Raw genomic sequence first — 17,293 nt, forward strand, 5'->3', positions numbered from 1 at the left:
CTGCGCGTGTGTGAATATCAGAAATTGAGATGTCTTATATTGAATGTTTTTTCGAATAAACGACAGTTGAAGACTAGCGTACGTCCTGTGTATTTGTGTTCTTCTCCCTTGTGTTCACTAAGCGCTAGAGAATATGAGTTCAAACAATATCCAACTAGCCCAAGTTTCTGCCTTGTTAAAACTCCGCCAGACAGCCAAGCCGACGACCGTACAAATGAGACGACGGCGCTGAAGTGACACAGCGTAAGTCGAAACCCAAGCCGCGGCCCGCCGACCGCTTCGCTCCTTAAGGGGGAAGAATTGTTGCGAACCCGCATGCGCTACCGACACCTGCCGTGCTTACCTCACACTAGGTCCACCAACCCAAGGCCGGTCTTGACGCGCGCTTTCGCACTCTCCTTACGGCCTGAGCAGGCGCCAAGGGGACAATGCATTTTTTTCTGCGCTGCTCCACCGCTGATCTCCGCGAGAGGGCGCAGCGAGCCAACCCTTGTTGCGGGGGCGCCGGAGCCGGTTTTGAGCTTTTGAGCAGCAAGTCGCCAAGCGCGCGGGCCCATTTTTTCACGTGCTGGTTTTGTCGCTGTGCTTAAACGTGTGACCGAAAGGCTTCCCACGTGGTCATCAATACGCCTGCCTCATGCTTCGCTCGCCATGCTGACAGGGTCACCTTCCCCACTAAGCTTCTGCGTCGGACTTCTCATGGATACTCGTCTCACTAACTTGTAAAGTGAAGCTTCGCTATAGTGTGGCTATGGTGTACTGTTGTGTGCCGGTTCGTCAATCGCGGTCCGGAAAGACTCCCGGTGTGTCGTTTCACCAGTTTCCAGGACCAGGAACTGTGCACCAAATGGCAAAAAAAAACATTTCTCGGGAGAATCCCGTCATTAATGACAAATCACCCTCGACTACAGTATGCAGCAAGCATTTCTTGGCGAGTGACTACGTAAGTGATTCTAAAATAAGAAAACCGGTTCTCGGTGTGGTTCCAACTGTATTTGAAGGGTATCCTTCTTACCTAGCACCCAGTGCGAAGAAAGCACGCAGGACCCTAAAGCTCAGAGACATTGCTCCTTCCAGGAAGCCAGCAAAACGAAAGGCAGAGCCGGAAAATTGCGAGCATGCATCGTTAGAGTCGCCGGAAGATGAAACCAGGCAGATGGCTACTATATCCAAGCAAACAACAAAGAACGATGCGCAGTGAGCTAGCCGATACCCTTTAACGACAGCGAGGCTTCGTTCACAGGTAGCGTACTATCGCTCCAAGGTCTCAAAAGCACAGCAGCAACTAGAAGCAGAAAGGAAGGTGGTATCCGCATATCGCGACGACAAGAGCTACTCATCTCTTAAAAATTGTGCTTCAGGCGCTTAAAAGGGGGAGAAAAAGGCTGTCTTCCTGCTTCACCAAATCGACGGATATAAGAAGAAATTCCAGTCTTATCCCGAAGAAGTAATCAGAGTGTGCGTCATATGGCGATTTCTTTCGCCGAAGGGTTATGATCATGCCCGTACTACTCTGCTAACACTGCCACATAAGTGCACACTGCAGCGCTACTTTGATCCCAGCTCAACGTCTTCTGGAATGAGTTACGCCATGAAAGAAAGGGTAATGCACGAGGCTTCCCTTCTCAGCCACAAACAGCACATGGCTTCATTAATAATCGATGAAGCAGCAATAAAGCTGAAGTGCATATATGATCGGAAATCCGAGTGGTTTTTGGGATCAGAGACAAGCCAGGAAACGGTGCGCCACGTACCAAGAACGAAACGCTTGCTAACCGAGTGCTATGTTTCGTGCTCCACGGAGTGGTCATCTCGTACAAGATACCATGTTCATATTACTTTACAAAGCAGCTCAGCGGGAGAGACTTGTATGCGTGGACGAAGGACGTCATCTCTGCAGCTGAGGAATGCGGCTTTGTAGTCATTCGTATCGTTACGGATAACTACTCAGCCAACAGAACTATGTTTCAGCACATGGGGAACGGTTCGTTGTCAACTATAGTGAAGCATACTCAGCACGATGAAAGAGCAATTTTTTTAAGCTTCGATCCTTGCCATGGTTTCAAGAATGTCCGCAGCTAATTTTTGGAACGGGAGCTCACAGACGGCACTGACGTCATCAGCGGTGCATTTGCGCAGAAACTGTATGAGCACCAGAAGAAAATGACGGTAAAGTTGGCCAGAAATCTGACACGAAAGCATGTGTATCCGTCAAACCTTGAGAAAATGAACATGCTACGCGCCGTGCAGGTGTTTTCGCCCCAAGTCACCGCGGCTCTGGAGCACCTCCAGCAGAACTCGCGAGTAAGCTCCATTCTCTTTGCTTTCAAGGACGCAACATCTGTGATCTAGTTCATGAAAATGATGAAGAAATGGTTCGACATTCACGACACAACCTAAAAGGGAAGTGACTGCAAAATGTCCATCTCCAAGGAAGACGATGGCCGGTTACTGTGGCTGCAAACTGAGTTTTCCAGCTACGTGAAGAATTTTAATACTGTTCCATCGCCACTGGCGTTCGAAACTTCACAGAGGAAACGTACAGTGCCCTACTTTTTCACCACGAAATCCACAGTGGAGGTAACTCAATTTCTACCGAGAAGAGGCGTCAACTACGTTCTCACTAGAAAGTTCAACAGTGATCCTGTCGAGGCATTGTGCGGAAAATTGCGCTTTATGTGCGGAGGTAACGACGCGCTGGACGCAAGAGCCGTTACAGCAGCTCTGGATTACATTGTAAAGAAAAAAGCCCTGTCATCGAAAGAAGCCACTAATCAAGGTGAAGACGCTGAAGAAGTGGCCGCCTCTGTTCCCCAAGATGTACTTGAACTGAAAGCCCTGCGAGCACATCTTCGAGTTCCGCCTGCGTCTGTTGCTTATTCAGGCTTGGTATGCGTAGGCGTCTATATTGCCAAACTTATCATTGATCTTGGGTGTGATGCTTGCGTTATACTTGTGACGACGAACAAGACTAGCAGCCCCCTTTACAAACATCTGCGTGCCCAGAAGAATGGTGAACTGCACTATCCAAAGCCAGAATTTCTAGCTCTCTTGGAAGTTATTTCGACGTTTTTTGAAAAGATGTTCAAGGATCTCCCACGATCAAATATTCTTGAAACCTTGCAACTAATTGTTGAGCTAAATCTTGAAGATTCTCCCTCCTATGCTACCCGGAAGCTGTTGACAGGAGCCACGCCAAACGCTTAGTACATCTCATCTCTGAAAAGTTTCTCTGAATTCTTCTCGTCAATTACAAAAAGAAATTGACAGACCAAAATGACAAGCCTTCTGGGTTTATCCACAAACCAACGCGAAAGCATTTCAGGGTCTGAACGACCTCACTCGGAACTGTCAGTCACACGACAATGTTGTATAATTCATTACAAGCAGTTCTTTTTATTGCTGTAAGTTCTTTTAAGTATTGGAAACGTTGTCAGAGTTTCAAAGAGCAAATGATCTGTCTTATCTATTGTGTTTCGTGCAGTGCGAATAGATTTAACAGGTGCGTTTGAACGCATTGGAGAGGCAAACGCTATTATTGTCAGAATACATATTGAAGTACCGACAGACACTGTGCCGGCCTTAGAGATGAAAATCAATGTTTCCTAACCCTGGTTTTTGCTAAAATACCTTTCTTCGCTTTTACTCGAGCCAGTCCCAAAGAATCCAGCCGAGCTATGCGCCATCATTGCATGCCAACTTCAATGTTTTGAGATCCATCTACTACTTCCCTCCTTTGAATGCATATATAGCGATGGCTGCATAAGACACAGTTGCCAAGTCCTTGTTTAACGCTGGGAGCAGCCGTTCAGTAACATGTGCAAGGTGTCAGAACCAGCGCGCGCCGAGGCTGCCTCCAGCGAACATCTCAGCGGCTCTCTTCAAGCGGAGAGGGTTGGCTCGCAGCGCCGCCGGAGAGATTCGGTGATAGGTCGCAACTGCCCCTCTTGCACAGGCCGTAAGAGAGAGCGCGCGCTCCTCTCGAGACCGGCCGTGACCGAACAAGCTAGGATTTGTTATCGGCAGTGGTTTCGGTGACGTCGCTGGCCATAAAAGCCACTAACTGTTAATAAAGCTTGTTCGCTCTTCGCCAGCCTCTTGTCGATTCACTTAGCTAATTTGTTTTGGATTCATTCCTTCTTCTTTTCTTATCTTGTGTAACCTTACTGACAAGTTCCCAACATACATACTCCCATATGTTTGTTTGGAATATGTATATGGGAATATATATATATATATATATATATATATATATATATATATATATATATATATATATATATATATATATATATATATATATATATATATATATATATATATATATATATATATACACACATATCCCCATATGTACATATGACAAGTTCCCAATATTACACATAACCAGACAAAACGTGTGGGGACGCCGCGGTGGCTCGGTGGATACGGTGCTCGGCTGCTGACCCGAAAGACGCAAATTCGATCCAGGGCGCCGCGGTCCAGTTTAGCTGGAGGCGAAATTCTAGAGGCCCGTGTACTGTGTAATGTCTGTGCACGTTTAAGAACTCCAGGTGGTCTAAATTTCCGAAGCCCTTCACTACGTACGGCGTCCCTCATAGCCTGAGTCGCTTTGGGAAGTTAAATCCCCATTAAACTTCAAACAAAACGTGTGAGTTGTGAATGCAGCCACTGTCAGTAATTACATTTGCGCGTTGATTTATTCATTTCATCGGATCTATACACACCGCTGACTTTGCATCGTCATCCAGAATGCAGCATATCCTCGTGTCCCTTTTCTTATGTCGTTGTACCGCACGCTTTTACGCATGCATGTCCTCCACATCATCTGCACCTTATAAGTTCACCACATGTATATGTTTTGTTGATTTTTCAGATGACCTATAAAAGCAACATCAGCGCTTTTGCGATTGCATGATTTTGACGCCATTGTAACTTGGCGTTTTTTTCGTTCATATCCGCCGTCTTTAGATCAGATAGTGATAACATAAGCTTATAAATTTAAGAACCTGCCTGCAGGTCAGGTTCTGCAGGTCAGCTACTGCTCACGAAGGCTGGCCCTACGCCGGGGCGTCAAGTAAAGTACGATATGGTTTATGGGGGTTTAACGTCCCAAAGCGACTCAGGCTATGAGGGACGCCGTAGCGAAGGGCTCCGGAAATTTCGACCACCTGGGGTCCTTAAACGTGCCCTGACGTTGCCAGTACACGGGCCTCTAGGATTGCGCCTGCATCGAAATTCCACCGCCGCTGCCGGGGTCGAACCTGCGTATTTCGGGCCAGCAGCCGAGCGCCATAACCACTCAGCCACCGCGGCGGCTTATAAAGGACGATATATATATATATATATATATATATATATATATATATATATATATATATATATATATATATATATATATATATTTGTGTGGCTGAGTGGTTATGGCGCTCGGCTGCTGGCCCGAAAGACGCGGGTTCGATCCCGGCCGCGGCGGTCGAATTTCGATGGAGGCGAAATTCTAGAGGTCCGTGTATTGTGCGATGTCAGTGCACGTTAAAGAACCCCAGGTGGTCGAAATTTCCGAAGCCCTTCACTACGGCGTCTCTCATAGCCTGAGTCGCTTTGGGACGTTAAACCCGATAAAATAAACTAAACATATATATATTTGTGTGCGTGCGTAATTTTCTTTACCCGACATATTAATCGAAGTTTTTTCTCCCACTAACCAGCTTTACAAATTAATAAAAACACAAACATTCGAGCCCCATATTTCCTTTGCCTTGTCTGCCAATAGCTAAACGGGGGCCTAGGTTCTCGCAGCATAAGAGGGCTCTCGCACAGTTTCTGCCCTCGCCATTAGATGACGTTCCACGTCACACTCGCGGTAATACAGGACGTGCTACGTCCGTCGCTATGGACGAGGGTGGCGCTCTTGAATACTCTCAAGAATGAACTTATACCAAATTAACTCATTACTTCAGCTAGAGCTAGCTAAGGTGCGAGTCAAGCCAAAGGGAAAAGACGCAAACCCAAGAGTTCGTGGGATGAGGAGGTCAAGAGGGCGATAGAGAAACGTCAGGAAGCGACCATGTAACACAGATATGCCAAGAAGAGGGGGGAACCAGAAGTTGAAGTAGACAGAGAATGGGATACCTTCATAAAGTGTAGAAGGAAAGCATCCTATTTGATTAATGAGAAAATTAGAAGAAAGGGTGCCCAATGGATGTCAAAAGTAAATAAAAAGGATGCTAAATCAGCTCAGAAATTCTGGAAACATTTACATACAATGAGTAATAAGAGAAGGCTAGAGCAAAGGTTACACAACAGGTTATTCGACTAGAAGGGGTTGAAGCAATGAAACACATAGGAACAAGGATGACAGAAAAAAAGAAAGAAATGTTGCACATAATTTATCGAAGGAGTATAAACATTTTACAGCAGTTGCTTCACTTGAACAAAGAGAGTGAGAAAGGGCAGAGAAGAAGGTTCCTAGTGGCACGTCAACAGGACCAGATGGTTTTCCGATTATGTTAGTTAAGAAGCTAGGACTAAAATCCAAGCAAACATTAATAGAGGCTTAAAAGAACGTCTTCTTGGGCGAGTTGGTCACAATTTATCTTTGCTACAAGGCGCGAACACACACAGAATACAAGGAAGGAAACAGGAGGCGCTTTGTCCCGTTTCCTTCCTTGTATTCTGTGTGTGTTCGCGCCTTGTACCAAAGTTGAATTAACAGAGGCAGTAGGCTGCCGCTGTTGCTCAGTGGTTACGGCGCTCGGCTGCTGACCCGAAAGATGCGGGCTCGATCCCGGCCGCGGTGGTCGAATTTCCATGGAGGCGAAATTCTAGAGGCCCGTGCACTGTGCGATTTAAGTGCACGTTAAAGATCCCCAGGGGGTCGAAATTTCCGGAGCCCTCCATTACGGCGTTCCTCATAGCCTGAGTCGCTTTGGGACGTTAAGGGGGGACACGGGTCTTTGGGACCAAAAAATGACCAAAAAGTCGAATTTTCGAAAATGGCATTTTCGGAATCTACAACTATTAATCTCCAGTTTCACAAATTTTTGTCTCCCAGAAATCAATATTTTTGCCGTATTACGAAATGTAAATCACCGCGTCACCCGATTTTGTGCATGAGCAGACGATAAAAACGGTGCATTTTCTACTCCGCGGAACGCTCGTCTCAGCGCGCCGATCGCAGCCATCTTGGTCTCGTTTGAAAGAAGACTCTCTACGCTTCAATTTCCCGCCGCTTGTGCTTGCATTCCCTGAATGGCCGCGGAGAAAAAGAAGCACAAACAACAAAAAAAGCGCGAGGTCCGATTCGCTGATATGAGCACGTGACTGAAACGAGCCCTCCCATTGGCGGATTCTCGCATGCTTCGTCTGCTAGGCTTGCTGCTGGTCGCTGGCAGACGCGTCCCCGGCGCCATTTTGTTGAAAGAAGCGAGACCGACGCACAACGATGTCGCCGATTAAATTCCACTCGCGGCACAAGTTCGGTCAGAGGAAAAGAAATAAGCGAGTCAACAACCTTCCTTCACGTCCTGCATCATCGGAAAGCACCGATAATGCGCAAGAGCCAGCGGCCAGTGAAGCGGCGTCAGCGGACGTCGAAGTAAGCCTAACGAGCTCGGCGACAGCTACGCACAGCGGCCGCATACGCTGCGACACCAGGATGCTACAGCGTTCGGAATTGCTCGAAATCGAAGCGAAAGCTAAAGAAAAGCTACAAGCTCTCGATTCGACTTCAGCAACGCAGAGGAAACAGGATTTCATCGGCAACTGCGACGATCGCCCGCTTCGAGACGCCAACGGCAGTGTACACGATACTGCGTTCACTGTTGTGAATCTGGAATCTTTCACCGAACTGCTGAGTGCCGTTGGTGCCGTCAAGTGCAAGGTGTGTGGCGGAAACGTGGACGTTTCTAAAGGTGATCGTGAATACGGTTTAGCCGTGAGGCTCACTCTCTTGTGCGTGAACTGCGGCGAGATTTCATCTGCGTGGAGTTCACCGCGCGCTCAAGGGAGCCAAAAAATAAGTCCATTTACTGTTAATATTCTTGCTGCACGGGCAATGCAAAGTACGGGAAATCGGCAAACCGCACTGAACGATGTCTTTGCAGTAATGAATATCTCCCATAGAGGGCTTCACAGTAAAACCTGGCAAGGTTACATGAAAAACAAGCTGACGCCCGCGACAACACGCGCAGCCGAAAAAGTGATGATGGACAGCGCCCATTCCGTTCGCGAGCTCTACACAGAGTTGCACTTGGACCACCCTGGAAATATCGCTGTCTCGTTCGACGGTTCGTGGATGACCCGGGGTCATTCATCGCACATCGGTGTGGCAGCAGTGATTGAGCTGTTCACTGGACTTGTACTAGACTATGTTGTGTTCAGCAACTTCTGTGCGGGGTGCAAGCGCGGGCCTACGGAAAGTGACCCATCGTATGAGGCATGGAAGAGCAGCCACAGGTGTCAGAAAAACACGGAAAAAAAATCTGGCGAGATGGAAGTGCAGGCTGCACTTGCATGTTTCAAAGGTCATTAGAGAAACATGGCCTTCGATACACGACAGTTTTGTGTGATGGAGATAGCCGCACATTTCTGGCACTGCAGGAGGCTGATGTGTATGGTTTTATAAAAGTGCAGAAAGAGGACTGCACTAACCATGTGCAAAAACGCATGGGCACGGCCCTGCGCAATGTGATTGCTAAGCACAAAGGCGAGGGAACAGAGAGCCTCAGTGGCAAAGGCAAGCTCACGGGCGACCTTGTGAACAAGTTGACTGCATACTACAGCTGGGCTCTGAAGTCTCACACCGGAGATGTCGAAGCAATGCAGCAGGCAGTGATGGCCACGTATCACCACGTTACATCAAATGATAATGTGTCAAATCACAGCCTGTGCCCAATGGGCCCAAGCTCATGGTGCCGCCAAAATGCTGCCGCAGCAAAGGGAGAGCCCACTCCGAAGCACAGATATAGCTTGCCATTGCATGTGTGCAAGGCACTATTGCCAATATATCAGCGCTTGGCAGACCGAAAGCTGCTGGAGCGTTGCCAGCGAGGAAAAACTCAAAACAGCAACGAGAGTTTGCACTCGCTAATATGGTCACTGGCACCAAAGGAGCGCCATGCATCATTATTTGCGGTTCAAGCCGCTGTTGCAGAGGCTGTTGTCCGTTTCAATGCAGGCAGTCTTCAAGCGTCTTCCCAAATACTCAGTCAGCTGGACATTAACCTTGGCCTAAGTAACAGGAAGAGGATGGCTGAGAAGGATAGGCGACGAACAACCGAGTCTATGCGCAAACGGGCCTCTTCTGCAAGTGTGCAACGGGCGCTGCAAAAGCGGCACTCTACCCACAAGCAGCAGTCAGACTACATGCCTGGTGCTTATTAGCCCCCAGGAAATATAAATATGCAGATATCATCATGAATATTCAATAAATTGTGGCCCATTTGGGTTTTTCTCATTTTTCTCAATTTGCAAATTCTTGCCACCCGGCTGTTTTGGGACAATGATATCTCTGCATCTAGAGCAGATAGAGATGTAATTTTTTTTGCTAAAGGAAGCTTAAGGTGCAGGGGTTGCAATGTTCAAGACAGAATTCCCCTATCAGGCTTCAAAAATTAATGATTTTGCAAACTTTAGAATGCTTGACAAGCACATTTTGAATGTTGATGTTCAAAGTTTCATTAAATTACACACATGGATAAAATGGAAAAACTGCCTTGAACATTGCATTCTCTATTCATTAGGCTATGTAGCCATGGTTAAAAAATTAATTTTTGCCGAGCCATTTTCATTGTAGTGAGGTTCTAATTAATGACTAATTAATGTGATGTAAATTGGGTAATAACTAGCTTAGAAAAAAAAGAAAGGCATATTTGAAATCAGCACAAAAAACTGGGCAATATAGTTAAATTTCATTATTATTGGCATAGAAATAATGAAAATAGCTTTAAGACCAGTGTCCCCCCTTAAACACCCATAAACCATTAATAGAGGTAGTTAACAAAATGATAGTGGATTGCAAACCCCCGATGAGTGGGGATAAAGTACAATGAACATGATAGATAAGGGAAAGGGGGACAAAGCTGACATAAGCAACTAATCGCCCTTAACAGCGACATCTGTGGTTTACAGGGTGGTGGTGCAGATTTTAAAGGACAGACTGCACGCTTGGGTGGAGAACGAAGGGGGGCTAGGGGAGCTACAAAATGGGTTCCGGAAACAAAGGAGGTTGGAGGACAATCTGTTTTCGTTGATGCAGTGTATAGAGATTGCTGAAACGAAACACAGGCCCCTATGGCTAGCTTTCCTGGATATTAGGGGAGCCTACGACAACGTTATTCAAGAGGATTTGTGGGTCATACTTTGCACATTGGAGGTGGAAGATGGAGAAATTAATCTTTTAAAAGATATATATATATATATATATATATATATATATATATATATATATATATATATATATATATATATATATATATATATATATATATATATATATATATATATATATATATATATATATATATATATATATATATATATATATATATATATATATATATATATATATATATATATAAAGGTAACAGAGTGCTTATAAAATGAGACAAAAATGTATCAGGGTCTGTAGAGATTCAGCGGGGGCTTAGGCAAGAATGTCCTCTGTCTGCTTTGTTGTTCATGTTGTACGTGCAAGGGTTGGAGACCAAACTTGAAAGGAGCGGACCAGCCTTCAACCTTTCTTTCATGAGCGTTAGCTCTTACTCATCACGTTTCGCGATTTTATGGGTCTGCTACGATGGAAGGGTGGATGGATGGATAAGGCTGAACCCTTTAAATCGGGCGGTTGCTCAAGCCACCTAGCCATGACTTATGAAATGTTACTCTTCTCTTGATTTTAGCCACCAACCAGACAACCTCCGCTTGTTTACTTCTACCCGCCTAAAATCTACTTTCGCTTCACTGTCCTTAAACCCCAATGCTTGGATAAATCAGCCCCGCTGCTTTCCACTGCAGGGTGAAGCCCTTTACAGAAAAGCATCAAGCGTTCAACCGTTTCCTCCTCTCCGCACGCAACGCACAACGTGTCTATCTCGTGGTACCTGACTCCATATGTCTTAGTGGGCAAAACTCCCGCTCTGGCCTCAGGCAAAAAAGAGCTTCCCCAACAATTATCATAGATATTTTCTTTGGCAATTTCCTGCTTAAAAATTCTGTATGTCCCCAGTGCTCATTTCGTCCGATAATTGCTGATTTGCCCCCCTACTGCTGTCCAGAGATTTGCATGTCAATTTTCTAGTTCACTTTCTTCATTTCGCGTCAACATTCCTTATGTGCAGGTATGTGAAAACTTTCCTAGCCCACTGCTTTTCCCCCATTTTTCTCAATCGCTCCTCTAATGCTATCTTACTGCTAGCTTCTCTTCTCTCAAACGACGCCCACCCCATTTCACCACGTACCCCATGATTAGGCGTATTACCATGAGCTCCCAAAGCTAGCCTCCCTACGCCGCGTTGTTTCACTTCTAACCTTGCTTGAACATCTGGTCTCATGCACAGGACCGCCTTACCGAAAGTCAGACTAGGAACCACCACCCTATTCCAGATCCCTCCTACCACTCCATACCTATTTTAATTCCACAGTGCCTCATTTTTCATGACAGCTTCATTCCTACTAGCTTTATTCATTACATATTTTTCATGCTCTGTGAGATACTCAGCACCGTAATTCATTCACTTCCCAAGGTACTTGTACTCATCCACTACTTCTAGCATGAACTCCTATGTTCTATGCTCGCCCCGCTCATCATTAAATATCATGACTGCAGATTTTTCCCTACTAAACTTGAAACCTAATCTATCTCCCTTTGTACCACATATTTATATTAACTCCTGCAGATATTCCTTGTTGTCAGCCGTTAGCACAATATCACCTGCGTATATTAGTCCCGGTAATGACTGTTCAATCCATTCTCCTTGCATGAAAAAGGAAAGGTTGAAGCCTAGTCCGCTCCTCTCTAGCTTGGTCTGAAGCCTAGTCCGCTCCTCTCTAGCTTGGTCTCTAACCCTTGCAGGTGCAACAGGAAAAACAAAGGAGGCAGAACACATCCTTGCCTAAGCCCCCGCGGTATCTCTACAGGCCCTGATACGTCTCTTCGTATTTTAAAGCACTCTGTTACCTTTATATATATCTTTTAAATGTTCAATTACTCCATCTTCCACATCCAATCTGCCCAGTATGCCCCACAAATATTCTTGATTAACGTTGTCGTAGGCTCCCCTAATATCCAGAAATGCTAGCCGTAGGGGCCTGTGCTCCTTTTCAGCAATCTCTATGGACTTCGTTAATGAAAACAGATTGTCCTCCAACCTCCTTTGTTTCCAGAACCCATTTTGTAGCTCCCCTAGAAGCCCCTTGTTCTCCACCCTAGCTTGCAGTCTGCATATCATGTTCATTGTGCTTGATCGCCATTCACCGGGGACTTTGCCATCCACTATCACTTTATTCACTCCCTGTATTAACGTTTGCTTGGATTTTGGTCCTATATTCTTTATTAATATAATCGGAATAAAATCTGGTCCTGTTGACGTGCCACTAGGAACCTTCTTCTCTGCCCTTTACCACTCGCTTTGCCCAAGTAAAGCTATTGCAGTAACCTTGTCTATCCTCCTTCGATAAATTATGTGCAACATTTCTTTCTTTCAAGTTTTCTGTCATCCTTGTTCCTATGTGTTTCATTGCTTCATCGCCTTCTAGTCGAATACCCTGATCTTTAACAATAGACCTTTGCTCTAGCCTAGTCTTATTAGTCATTGCACTTAAATGTTTCCAGAATTTTTGAGCTGCTTTTCTATCCTTTTTATTTACTTTTGACATCCATTGGGCACCCTTTCTTCTAATTTTCTCATAATTCAAATAGGATGCCCCTCTTCTACACTTTATGAACGTATCCCATTTTATAAACCTTTATAAACTGGAAGGAAAACCGTACCTTCAAAACGATGGAATATGTGTCGCATCATGCTTGGCCCCGGTTTTAAGTAACTTGTTTCTATCCCAACTTGACAAGACTGCTATTAGTCGCCTTAAAGGTAAGGACGTTCTGGAAATCATTAGATTTGTTGATGATTTCCTAATCCCTGTTCACAGTGACTCTGGCTCACTAAAGTCAAAGGCAATAGGCATTTTATCAATCATGAAGGATTGTTTTGAACCATTTGTTTTAACCACTGAATTTCTAGTAAATGACTATCAGATTTTTAGACCTCAACTTCATCTTTCATCCTAGTCATATTTGCTGGACCTACTAGCCTCGTAGTAACAAGCATATATTACCCTGTCATTCTGCACACTCCAAACCAGTAAAAACAGCAGAATAACGGCCTGAGGGGCGAGTTGGTGCATGATGAAATGAACGGCTGCGCAAATCAGGGCACAGATGCGCATGTTGTGGTGTCTCTTTCTTGTCTGTGTCCTGATTTGCGCAGCCATTCATTTCAGTAAAAAGAGCTATCGTCAACATGTCTTTTCAGAACTCCCTGAGAAAATCATGTACGCACAGGATTATATGAAAGTTTTAAGGAGTAGACCAAAAGGCTGACTGATGCTGGGTACCCCGACGATGTCCAGGTGTCTATTGCCGAGAAGCTTCTAAGAAAACTGAAGATCAATGCCAACCGGCCCTGATGCTCGGTGAAAGGAAACGCTTTATTGTATTGCCATATTTGCATCAGATTTCTCACAATCTGAAAAGAACTATACAGCGCGCAAACGCAACTGTCGTATTTTCGGCACCAAAGAAACTTGCCTCAATGTGCAAGATTGGAAAAACCAACAACAACAGAACACGTGGATACACGACTCGTCATCAGAAGCCGTATGTGACATGCTTTGACGGTGTCGTATACAAAATACCTTTATCGTGCGGGGGCCATTACATCGGCCAGACGGGGAGGTGCCTCAATCAGCGATTGATCGAACACGCACGCGACGTCAAGAACGGGAAAGAAAAATCACTTGTTGACCACATTCGTTCATGCGCATCTAAAACGTGCAAACCAATTTTTGAAAAAAAAAAAAACTGCGGTGCTAGCAAAAAGTAGCGACATGACCACATAATTAATAATTGAAGCTGAAAGGATAAATGCTTCGGGCGAGACATGTGTAAGCACTCCCCCTATCTTTTTATATGATAAAGAACTCTCGTTTCTGAGGCAACGGTACTGTTAGCACAAGTGATGACGTGTCTTTGATGTATATATATGTTGCATGTGTGAAATAAAATTTGTTGGAAGTTAGGGCTCGTGTTGTTCCTTTCTTCTGTGTCCTGCCTACTCTGCGCTATAATCTCTTGCTTGTTCTCGGTACTGTTGCATACATCTAAACGATGCCTGCCACACATATCCTGCAGCATGCTTTCGGTCGAATCTGTGTACCCATCCAGGTCTTTTATACGCGCGTCATGTCGACTAATATAATTATCTTGCCCTACCCTCCTAGCTCATCAATGTCGCTTGCAATACATTCTAACATTTTCCTGTTTTCCTCTTTGGCATTACCTCCGGTCCACAGGCATACAAAGCCAATGAGTGTTTGCTCACCTTCCTCTTTTCCTTTTAGCCATAAATGTTCCTGGCATCCCAGTTTAACCCTTTGGAAATTCATACTTTTATGAATGAATGCCCCTATTCCACCCCGCTTTCTGCTGCCCTCTGTTCTATTGCTATATTCCAATGCGTAGTCTGGGTTACAGTGTGGCTGCTCCATGTCTCTAAGATGCGTTTCCACTAAACCATATACCATTAATTCCTCCTGCCTTAACTGTTCTTCTATTTCATCCCAAATCATTCTATTCCTGCCAACTTGCATGTTAATGCAATCTATATCTGAATTAACTTGGCCCTGGCGCTTGTGTCTATTTCTTCTCCAATGGTTCCATCGTCCCTTTGATCTTGGTTCTTCCTCCTCTTCACTGGAGTCTCAGATCTCTGGGTCCTCCCAAAAATGCTGTTGCCTGGTGACCTAACCTACTACCCAACCTCTTGCCAGTGGCACCACCGTAGTGAATGCCAAGCTGTGCAAAAGGGTGGGGGTTGACCTCGTAAACTTAACTGTTAACTTCCACTACCACGGATCCTAGTCGTCGACTCATTAACCTAATTACACGGTAAGCTTCAACGGCCCTCCTTTCCGTTTCGCTAGCCTGCCTCTAGACCTCTGGGATTGTGCATATGGTCACATGAACAATATCAGATGCCCTCTAGGCCTACGCATCCCCACTTCTCACTGCTTCTCGAGATTCTGGCACCTCCCCTTCAGCACATCGTTGAGACCAGCATGTATAACGACAAGGTGTTCGCTTTCCATGTCGCACCCCACCACCTCCTGGGCTTTGGCCATTGCATCTACCATGTACTACCCTGACTGCGCCTCCACCTGCACCCGCCTGTCCGCCTTCACTGTCGTCAAAACGCCTCCCTCAACCCTCGCTACGTTCGAGTCACCGACTACCAGAACCCTCCTGCGCTCTAACCGTTCGCTTCCGAACTGCGACTGGTGCCCTCCGGATCGCACTAGCCGTCTCTCCCGCCGTCGTATGCTACTGTCGCGAGTCTCCGTGGCCATTTTTACCTCTATATTCCCCACTGAAAGCCTGCTGCGCTACAGCACAGTAGGATCGTCGAGACTCGTCCCCCATTTGACACTGCTCCGAACCAGGGTGCCCTGCCGGCCGCGACCTGAGCGCTTCTACCTGCTCTTCAAGCTGGGCCCGTTTTTCCCGCTCCTCTCAGTTCGCCCACAATTCGCTCCAACAGGTCGGCATTAGCCTCCTCCCTCTTAAGCGACTCGGCGACCTGAGTTTCTAGCTTAATCCGTTTCTCTCGTTCATCTTTCAGGTCCCCTTTGAGTTCCTTGATCTTAGCTGCCCTTTTTCTCTTTCAACGTCCGAACGGCCTCCTCAAAACTCTTACATAGCTTGCACGCGAAGCTAGCCCCATCTGCCTCGGCTAAGGTCCTGAACTGGGTTTCTTCTAAATAGCACCAACGGTCGCACTGCTGGCACTGCACTAACTCCCCGTCCACCTTGACTTTCCTAGCTTGCCGACCCATCGTCAGGCCGAGTACACAACGTAAAAGCCCGCCAAAATTCTTACACAAAAACCTTCGGCACTACTCAACGGAAAAGCCCGCAAAAATTCCTATACAAAAACCTTCGGCACTACGCAATGTAAAAGCCTGCCAAAATTCCTACACAAAAGCCTTCGGCACTACGCAGCGTAAAAGCCCGCCAAAATGCCTACACACAAACCTTATGTACTATTGGGACTAATGTACGCGGATGTTACAGTGCGAATGGCTGAAAACAAGGAAGATTTGCAGATGTTGGTAGACATTTTTGGTACAGAGGGGGATAGATTAGGTTTCAAGTTTAGTAAGGAAAAATCTGCAGTCATGATATTTATTAATGAGGGCAGCGAGCATAGAATACAGGAGTTCGCGCTAGAAGTAGTGGATGAGTACAAGTACCTTGGGATGTGGATGAATTACGGTGCTGAGTATCTCACAGAGCATGAAAAATATGTAGTGAATAACGTTAGTAGGAATGCAGCTTTCATGAAAAATAGGGCACTGAGGAATTACAGTAGGTATGAAGTTGTAATACGGATCAGAAAGGAGAGATGGTTCCTAGTCGGACTTTCGGCAATGCGGTCCTGTGCATGATACCAGATGTTCAAGCAAGGTTAGAAATCAAACGACGCGGCGTAGGGATGCTAGCTTTGGGTGCACATGGCAATACACCAAATAAGGGGATACAGGGTGATATGGGATGGGCGTCGTTCGAGAGCAAAGAAGCTAGCAGTAAGATAACATTTGAGGAAATATTGAGAAAAATGGGGGAAAAGCAGTGGGTAGGAAAGTTTTCAGATACCTCTACATAAGGAATGCTGACACGAAATGAAGAAAGCGGACTAGAAATTTGACAAGCAAATATCTGGACAGCAGTAGGGGGGCAAATCAGCAATTATCGGTTAAGAAAAAGGTTAAAGAAACAGAGAGCTCTGTGGAAGACAGGGATGCTGACGAAATCGGGACTGGGAACATACAGGATCTTTAAGCAGCAAATTTCCAACTAAATTAAAGATCTGATAATTGTAGGGGAAGCTCTTTGTTGTTTGAGACCAGGACGGGAGTTTTGCGGGCTAAGACATATAGAGTCAGGTACCACAAGACACGCTGTGCGATGCTTGTGGAGAGGAGGAGGAAACGCGACTGAACACTTGATACTTTT

At 45.7% G+C, this 17,293-nt stretch overlaps 1 protein-coding gene across 3 annotated transcripts in view; it reads right to left on the minus strand.

Moving 5' to 3' along the window:
- LOC144124405 (alkaline phosphatase-like) overlaps window positions 1–17,293 on the minus strand; it is a 257,620-nt gene that overhangs the window by 227,710 nt on the left and 12,617 nt on the right. The window lies entirely within an intron of this gene.

The sequence above is a fragment of the Amblyomma americanum genome, chromosome 3 (genome assembly GCF_052857255.1).
Source record: "Amblyomma americanum isolate KBUSLIRL-KWMA chromosome 3, ASM5285725v1, whole genome shotgun sequence".
NCBI lineage: Eukaryota > Metazoa > Arthropoda > Arachnida > Ixodida > Ixodidae > Amblyomma > Amblyomma americanum.